At 36.7% G+C, this 9,887-nt stretch overlaps 1 pseudogene; it reads right to left on the bottom strand.

Annotated features, from left to right (window-relative positions):
• Positions 1-7,864: 7,864 nt before the first annotated feature.
• Positions 7,865-8,535, bottom strand: LOC149560503 (cysteine-rich repeat secretory protein 55-like; annotated as a pseudogene).
• Positions 8,536-9,887: the final 1,352 nt, after the last annotated feature.

Genomic DNA, 9,887 nt, shown 5'->3' with positions numbered 1-9,887 from the left:
CAACCCTCATGATCTTCATTGGAGTTGTCCTTACTAAGAAGTGACCACCATCAGGACCATCATGAAGTTCTTTGATCATTCTTTCAGCCTGGTTTGTATCAAGGCATCTTAATAAGGCTCCATTAAAATCTTTTCTAAAGAGGACACCATCAACTATGACATAAGGAATTGGCTGTAATCTATACTATCTCCTTTTAGTTCTATCTAATCCTATAGGGTATCCATTGCCTAATAAGAAATTCATCATATCATCCATCCAATTCTTTGGGTCGCTATTTCTTACCTCTTGTGGCTCTGTCAGTATCATAGCAGGTTCTTGAGATGATAACATCTATTTACACAACCCCCTCCAACTTGGTAATCTGAATGTCAATATCATATTCCATCACTTTAGTAATCCAACCAGCTCTTTTCTCACTAGTATCTTTGCTCAAAAGGAAATCCTTCACACTGGCATGGGGTACTAATAAATGAATCTTATTATGAGACAGGAGGTGTCTAAATTTCTTTAAAGCTCTTATGACTGCAAGGGCTTACTTCTCTACGTAGCTGTATTTATCTTCATACTCTTTAAGCCCTTCACTAAAGAAAGCTATGGGCTGCTTGTCACCTTTATCATTTATTTGAGTCAAGAGAGCAGAAATGCTTGACTCACCACCTAGGGTATAAAGGATGAAATCTTTCTCAAAATTTGGATTCATAAGAGTAGGGGCTGAGGCTATGGCTGCTTTGATCTCTTCAAAACTTTTCTTCCCTTCCTTGGTCCATGCAAAGACCATACCTTTCTTGAGCATAGTTGTAAGAGGTTTCACCATGGTAGCAAGATTAGGGATAAATCTTCTCACAAAATTTATCCTACCTAAGAAACTTTGCAGCCCTTTCTTGTGTTTAGGAAGAGGAAGGGCAAGTATTTCTTTTGTTCTCTCTAGATCAATGGTTAGGCCATCCTTAGATACAATATATCTTAATAATTTTCCTTGGTTAGTAGCAAAGACACACTTGCTTGGGTTAAGGTAAACTCCAAACTCTCTGCATCTTAGGAATACTTGTCTTAGATGATCAAAATGATTTTCTACATTCTTTGAATACACAGTGATATCATCAAGGTAAACTAAGACAAACTCGTCAATCAATCCTTTGAAGGCCATCTCCATTGACTTCTGAAATGTAGCACCTGCATTGGTTAGCCCAAATGGCATCTTACAATAAGCATAGGTGCCCCATTTAGTGGTAAATGCAGTCTTGTACCTGTCAGATTCTTTAACCAGCACTTGATTGTAGCCAAAAAATCCATCAAGAAATGAAAATCTCTTTGAACTACTGACCTTGGACAAAATTTGCTCCATACAAGGGAGAGGATGGTGATCTTTAAGGGAAGCTTGGTTAAGGTCCCTAAAGTCCACACACAATCTAATTTCTTTGTTCTTCTTCCTAATAGGGACAAGGTTTTCTACCCATGATTTGTGTTTAATGGGAAAAATTATATTTGCCTCAATCAACTTGGATAGCTCTTTTCGCATTAGAGGTTCAATCTTGGGATTCACTGGCCTCAGCTTTGTCTTACTGGTTTGCCATTATCAACTAGATCTATAGTATGCTGAAATAACCTTGGGTCAAAAACCTTTAAATCATCATATGTCCAGGAAAATATATCATTAAATTCTTGACATAGATGAATAAAACTCTCCTACTCAATTTTAGAACATACCTTACCCATGTTCAAGGATTTTCTAGCAACAACCATGACTGGAATATGATCATCTTCATCAATAGCTAGGTTCATGTCTCTGCCTCTTGCTTGGTCATCAGTATTGAAAACACTCTCTAAGGTAATGAGACCCTTAGGCAATTTGTTAGAACTGAGATTAATGATCTGATCACCATACTGATCCTGCAGTCTTAACTGGTTTTTCCCTAAAAAATCTGCTTCATTCTGCAAGAAGCTGACAATTTTCTCACCAAATTCAAACACTTGCCAATGGATGTTGTTATCAAGGATAGCAGGCCTTACTACCACTCTGATTTGTTGCTCTTTCTTTTCTTCAAGATTCCTTGGTACATCATAAGATGCACCTATTGCTGCAAGTCTATCAGCATGTCTATTTTCTTTTCTAGGGATGCTTTGAATATTAAATGCATTAAAACCCTCAAGAAAATCCCATACCCTATGTTTATAAGACTTGAGCAAACCATTCTTGGCGATATTACGATTTCTCACTTGATTGACCACCAACTAAGTGTCTCCATAAACTCTTAAAGCTTGAATTCCTCTTTTTTGAGCAAGTAGGAGACCTTGAATCAAGGATTCGTACTCGGCCACATTATTAGTGCAACTGAATTAGAGCCTAAAGGAGAAATAGTACCTTACTTGTGCAGGAGAAATTAACATCACACCAGCCCCTGATCCATTTTTATTCCTTGATCCATCAAAGTACATACTCCATATCCCACTCACATCTTCTTTAGTACCCACAAGATTGGGAACTAGAACATCTTTCTCCAATATACTATATGTACTAAGGCCTGTCTCAAGAGTTTCTGATGTAGAATTAAATTAATATGCATCAGCCCATTCATCTAAGAGAAAATTAGGTATCTCTGCTAGGGAAGTGGTGGGCTCATTCACTATGTCATTCTCATCCATCTCTAGGATAGGGCAATTCATGTTGATGGAATTAGGGGTTTAAGATTCAGTATGATGGAGGGCTTGAGGCTCTGCTCTGACTAAAGCATTGGCTCCATCTCTCATCTTGAAAGACATATATGACCAATCAAAAGATATGAAACCACCTATTTGGGCAGTAAAGTCTCTTGACAAATAGATGGCAAAATATGGCTTGACCTTAGCAACAGAGATATCTTGGGTTACAGTACAACCAGGGCATGCATGTAAAGCCATCTCCACATTCCTAAGGATCCCTATAGTCTTGATAGTACTACCATCCAACTATAATACATCCCTAACAATGGGCTCATATTTCATTCCCAAAGCATTAGCAACACACCTAGGCATCACTGAACTGCTAGCCCCTAAATCAATCATGCAATTATGGACTATTTTTCCCCCTATAATTAGAGAAACATAGAATGGAGGAGGTCTAACCTTTTTACTTGTTTCTAACTCCCTTGATGGTTGTACTAGGCTTGTGGCACTTTCCATGCTGAGTGTCTGATCCTTTGGTTCAATTCTTTCCAATTCTTGATGCAGCAACCTGTTTTGCACGGGTATAGTAGCAACAGCATCCCACATGGAGCTATTCACATTTTTCTTCTTCATTTTCTCTACCACACTGAATGGCATAGCAGGTGTTTTGGTAGAACCCTTGGGAGCTACGATTGAATGAGGTTGAGATGGAATAACCCAAGGATCACTTGCATCCTTTCTGCCATGATTTTTCCTTTGCTGTTGAAAGGTACTTGATTGATTATTTGTTGCTTGCTCATGAGATATCACATTTGAAGTTGAGGCCTGATTGGGAGGAGGAGGGACAACATCTTCCATAGCTCTTCTTTTGCTTCTAGTGTTATGAGCAATGGAATCCTAGTTTACATTACAATGCTCCTCCATCTGATGATTCATAAAAGAGCAATCACCCTATCTTTGCATATTTGAGGCATCTTTAAATTGGTCCTCCTTGTATGATGGTTGTATTGCAGGCTCTTGGACTATCAAATCCATAAAATATTTAGCCTTCTGACACATACAATAGGCATAAGAGTAGTTACAGGAGGGACAAAAATCTTGATCTTGAGCCATATTGTTTTGAGGGACTATAGCCTTACTTTGGTTTACATTTGAGGTGTAAGCATGGCCACCCTGCCTACTTTGATCAAAAGAATTATTCCAATGATTAGGATTTGGAGGCCTACCACTGCTTGGAGTTTGATATTGCAATTGATGAGGCTTACTACCTTGATCTTGCTATCTTTCTAAAGTCACCACCTTGTTGCTTACTTTCTGCATCATAGAGGAGTTATCCTCCAGCTTCTTCCCATAATCTTGCAATCTTTTCCCTAGGTTCTTTTCTATTTTATCCATGTTCTGCATTAGAGATTGCATCATTTCTTTGATTTCATCTATCCCATTTGAAGATGTGGAAGCTTGAGGGACTGGGACAAGGGATTGTGATGTAGAAGTTGTGGGAAGGGGAGACATTGTTGGTTGATGATTTGGAACATCAGGGTAGAAAGGCATAGGAGGCCTTGGAGCTAGCTTACCTCCTTGTATTAGGATGTTCTCTAATTTTATTGCTATGTCATAAGCATTAGCCAAGGTATCTCCTCCCATAGTTTCGATTGTAGTGGCAATATCACTGTTAAAAGCTCTAAGGTAATGCAAGAAGGCATTACCAGGGGTAGGCTTCACTAAAGTAGGTATTCTATCCCATGTCTTTTGAAATCTATAATTAAAATCAGGCATAGATTCATGGGGGGCTCTTTTTATAGTAGTCAACTATTCTAAAAGTGACGAATAGTCACTTTTATCCTCAAAATGTTTGCACAATCCTACTCCTAATCCATCCCAATCTGTTATAGAACCATGAGCTAAACCCCTATACCATTGTAGTGCTTTTCCTTTCAAGGATGAGGCTAGGAGCCTAACTACAACATCATCCTCTATAACACCATGGATATTGCAGACATTTGCAACCTCTTGAATGTGTTCTGAGGGAGAGATAAAAGTTTCATCAGTAAACTCAAGTATACTTTTAAGGGCAGCTACTGGTATGTCGTGTCTTTGGGCTAATAAGAGAGGGCTCCCACCATTAAAGGTGGCAAAAGTATGAGCTCTAGGCAATGCCATATAGAGAAGTGATCTATTGATATGTATTGATGGCAGTCTAGGTTGAGATCTAATAGCAGGAGGAGTAGAGATAGATCTTGTAGGTGTATTTGTTACTATTGCACTCCTAACTGGTGATAAAGATATTCTAGTCTTCCTTCTTCTAGGGTTTGAAAATGAAAGCTCTTGATACTGAAACTTACCTCTAGAAGATGCCCTTGTTTCAGCTCTGGGCATGAATCACTACAACTTTGGTCTAGAACCAGATATGTATTTGAAGCTCAGAGTCGCCAAGTACTTTGAAGAATGAGCCTCTTGAAGGCTTAAACACCGAAGCCAATACTATCTCCTTGGTATTGATCTTGAAATCTTCCCTTTTGACACTAGTAGGCTTGAAATTTTCTATAAAGGTTGTCCCATCGGGCATGCCAAAAACTATTGTCACTGAGGTTTGCACCCTTGTCCAAAGCCTATGCATGAGGACAACCCAGTGAAACATGGAAACAACCTCCAAGTTGTGGGACTTGAACTGTGAGGTTGAGTCTCCAGAGAAGGTTGGCTTCCTCTTACTATCAGGGTGCACCTAACTATTCTTGGAGAGGAAAAGGGAGAAGGAGAGCATGAAAGCAAATCTACCTAATCTAATCTAAAGAGGTGATGCACCAAAATAGAGTGTTAGGACCAAACTCTGCCCATTTATGTACTATTGAACCACAATGAAACTAAAGATATACACATTCAAACTTGCTTTAATCTAATAATCACATGCAGATCAGAAGACTAAGATGAATGAAACAAGGAAAGAGAGATTCACTTATATTATCATTCATAGGCCAAGGAGATATAGTCATGCAGATCATAAATCTCTACAAAACACTAGTAAGAGGCAAAGAGTTCTTGCACTTTCATACCAATGGCTGAAAGAGATAAGATAGAAAATCATGTAGTTCAAAGGCACAGGGGAATTTACACTGAGAATCTGCAGAGCACTAACAAAGAAAACAGAGAAAAGGTCCACCTTACAAAATTCAGAAGTTGCCTTTATAGAAGTTATAACCTTCTATCAAAGACTCAAATACTAAGTGGTATGTGATAACTACTAACAATGTCAAACCTTTTAATAGAGAAATTTTATATTAGTGCATAGTTAGAGGTACCATCCCTACTAGGTTTTTCCCTTGCTCAAGGTTTCCTAAATGCTAAACCATAGTTTCTTGAGGTTTTTTTTAATTTTTTTTATTCCTACATTGTTATATGTGGATTCTTATTATTATGTTTCTAAGTAGTTAATTAGTTTGAAAGTGATACAACACTAATTTAACCCCCTCTCAATATTACTTGATTCTAACTAGTATCAGTCAATGTTATATCATAAGTATAATCAAATGAAATTTAATAGCCCCTTGTCTCAATAACTTGAAAATAACATTGCATGCTACCTAAAATTTACAAGAAATCACACACATAGTTGTGCTTACCTACCATACCTTGTCATTATAAAGAGTTGATATCATTAGTGGATACATTATATCTACTTCTTGTAGTACTCATTCATATACAACCACAATACTTATGGTTAATTCACAATGTCAATAGTGGAAGGAGAAAATGTCACAATTTTACACCTCAATAGATAACATTATTGTTAAAGTTACAATTCCTTAACTTAGCCTATCTTCTAATCACAACATGATTATAATATAGTAAAATAAATCAAGCTTATGTACCATCTAATAGGTGTTTCCCACTACATGAGTAAATCATCTCTAAAGATTAGTGAATGCACTCTTTCTATTTATGTGACCTAGGCACTTGTGCCCATCTTGTCATAACATAAACATCAATATCCATTATATATATATATAAAGGCTAGCATTGTTAATCGATGTCATGTAAGAAAAAATTTAAATAATGCAAAAAATAAAAAATAAGACAAATACCTAAATATTGAAATGGAAAGATTAGTCTAATTTAATTTAATTTAATTTAATATGCACAAAGATGAACATTAATTTCATAAAAGTGGATAGAAGAGCAATTCTAAAGCTATTAAAAATGTCAAAATAAATTATACAATAGCTATTGTAATGATATAACAATGATAATTAAAAAAATACATGAGCAATTTTAAAGCTAGTGAAAATGTCAAAATAAATTATACAATAGCTATAGTAATGATATAACAATGATAATATTAAAAATAAAAATAAATTATCAATATAATTGTTACATCATGAATTAATACAATCTATAAATCAATGTTCATTAAATAAATCTAGCAAAATCCTATACAAGAGAAGTACAATCAAACAAAATGAGTACATCAATAATACTTATAAAATGAGTACAAATACATGAAATGATTACAATATGAATGAAACTAATTAATTCAACTAAGATATCATGAAACATTTTCCACCAAACAACTATTCATTTTTAAAATCCAATCACATAAGCATCTCAAACAATCTTTCTATTTTCTATCATGAGGCACAACTAATATGTCTCATAAGCATCTAAAATAGTCGTCCATTTTCTATCTAAAGAAGAGAGTTTCACCTAGATACTTTTAAGCTCACAATAAAAAAGTTAGTTATCTTCCTTTGGCTCTTCCTAAAATTAAGAGCAGTCAAAAACCTAGTAACTTGAAACTATTGGGTTGGATGGGTTTGGCGAATAATAAACATGAAAGTGGTTGAATTCTTTGTTTGGATGCACCAAATTGGAATTTGAATAAAAAATAAAATAGAAATACGTATTCCAATTTTGGCCTGAAAATGAAATTTTGCAATTCCACCTAAATAGGTGGAATTAGAATACATATTTCTATTCCAGTTTTATTTATTTTAGAAAACATATATTTTTGGGTCTATGAATTCCAATCAAATTTTGGCTGAACCAGACAGAGAATAGGAATATGTACCCCATTTTCTATTCTAGAATAAGTATTCCACAATAGCTATTCCTATTCCCGCAGCCAAATGAACCCTAGAAGATTTGGCCAAAGGATTTTTAATGCTGTATTAGTAATGGATGGTAGTATGAGAAGTGAATCATTTTTATAAAACTACCCTTCCCTCATTAATATATTAAAAACAACTCCCTTGTTATTAATATGCCATTAACCGTATTAAGAGATGGATCCACTGCGGGAAGAGGGGATCCCTTGAATGGGGAGGGAGAGGGAGAGGGAGATTGAGCAGAGTCCGATAAAAGGTGCGTTTCATATATTACCTTGCAGATTCCGTACTGAACCTGCACTTGTCTGTTTGAAGAACAGCAACTCTTGAGATCTGCTCTTGCGGCAACCAAGCATGTTCTGCAATCTTGTAATGAGAAATCTCTCCAACACTGAACTAAACCATATACTAAACCACTAGTAGCATTATAATTGGCCGACCCAACTGCGAAACCCTTGTTTGCGGGGATGCAAGCTTCGTCTGACAGATTGCACAGAAGGCTACTGGTCGTTGATCCCTATTGGCGTAGATAATTCCATCGGTATCAAGTGTTGAAATGAAATCAGAGTTGTTATAGCGCATGAAACAGTCGTCCATCCATATGCGCCCATCTTTGTTGTTGGGACAAAGTTCATGAATGCTGCTATTCGGTTCCACCGCACACTCTGAGCATTTCAGTGAAGATTTATCTCCGGCGCACTGCAGCAGACCGTAGACCTTGTCTGGAGATACACCATGGGAAGATGTATTTAACCCTGAACTCTGAGGTGCGTTGATAACCAGATCGTTCATAACCAGATTCAAGTTTGTGGAATAAGTGCTGCCATTGGTTAAACTTGAGGAACTGTCGCAGGTGTGCCACAACTAGGAATTACATGTGGCCGAAGGAAGATTCATTACAAACAGCAACACAAACAGTGGGATTGCGGGTAAGAGAACCGAACCCCTGCCAGCAATAAGAGAGAAGCAGTACTTGCACTTCATTTTGTTCTTCACTCGCTGCCTTAATTCACAAGCACCAACATAGGCCTTAATTCGCATTGAAAATTTAATTTTCTTTGTTTCTGTTTTAAAGACTAACAATGCCAACACGCCTGCATTCAGTCATACATGTGCGGCAGGCGGCGAATAGGGCCGTGAAAGGTGGCGGAGAAAAGACCAGATTCTTCTCCATGGGTTACGATTAAGGTTATAACGGTTCGGGACAATACAATTTGACTTTCATTAAAATATGGTGCTCGAATGATTGCTATGATTATTCTCATGACAATAAATTTGATGTTCATAGGGCTGTCACCGTGAAATCTGTTTTTATAAATATGACCACCATCGCCTTTACATTACTGATAATAAATTTAACGTTCAATAACTTGTCACGGCTGCTTGAGCACAATAAATTTGATGTCCATTCAGCTGTCCCAACACAATTTATCATCAAGGCTATTTGAGCACAATAAATTTGATGTTCATTTAGCTGTCACAACCCATTTTATCATAGCAAAATTGACTTTCACTTAGCTGTCACAGGTAAATTACTTGCGGAAAAAATAATTTGATTTCAAGTAAGCAAATCATGAAATATGGGCCAATAAGTTTTACTAAAAAATTTCATAGTAGCAATATCACAAATTGACTTTTAGGAAATATCTAATATTTATCAATTGATGGGCGTAAGGGACTTGCTAATGAATGGTTTATAAGGCACAACACTTTGCAAATGAGTTGCAAGAAGAGTAGGTTTCACCATGTGTAATGTCCCCATTTTAGCAGTTGACCAAGTGTGTGTGCATTAGCCTTGTTTTACATGGTCCCGAGGGCTAACGAAGGGTTTAATGGGATCTTGGAGTGTTTTGGCCTAGTCATTTCCAGTTTGGGCCAAAACGAAGTTGATTTACTCAGTTTTAGGCATACTTACTATTTTTAGTAAGTCGGCAGGACACAGGGCAGGTCAATTTTGGTGATTGGATTCGATACTCCTCGGTGAGAGCTTTCCGATGAGCTATCACTCGCATTATTCGGAGTTTGATTGCTAATACATTTTAATGCCTGAAGTTTTATTAAAGTAACGTCTAATTTAATTGTAAAATATTAAAGTGTTACTTTAATATTTATTTTATGGTGATGTGTACCCAAGGGAGACATAA

The sequence above is a fragment of the Cupressus sempervirens genome, chromosome 4 (assembly GCF_028749045.1).
Source record: "Cupressus sempervirens isolate cs-2001-9-10 chromosome 4, ASM2874904v1, whole genome shotgun sequence".
Lineage (NCBI taxonomy): Eukaryota > Viridiplantae > Streptophyta > Pinopsida > Cupressales > Cupressaceae > Cupressus > Cupressus sempervirens.
This window is presented reverse-complemented; position numbering and strand designations above follow the sequence as displayed.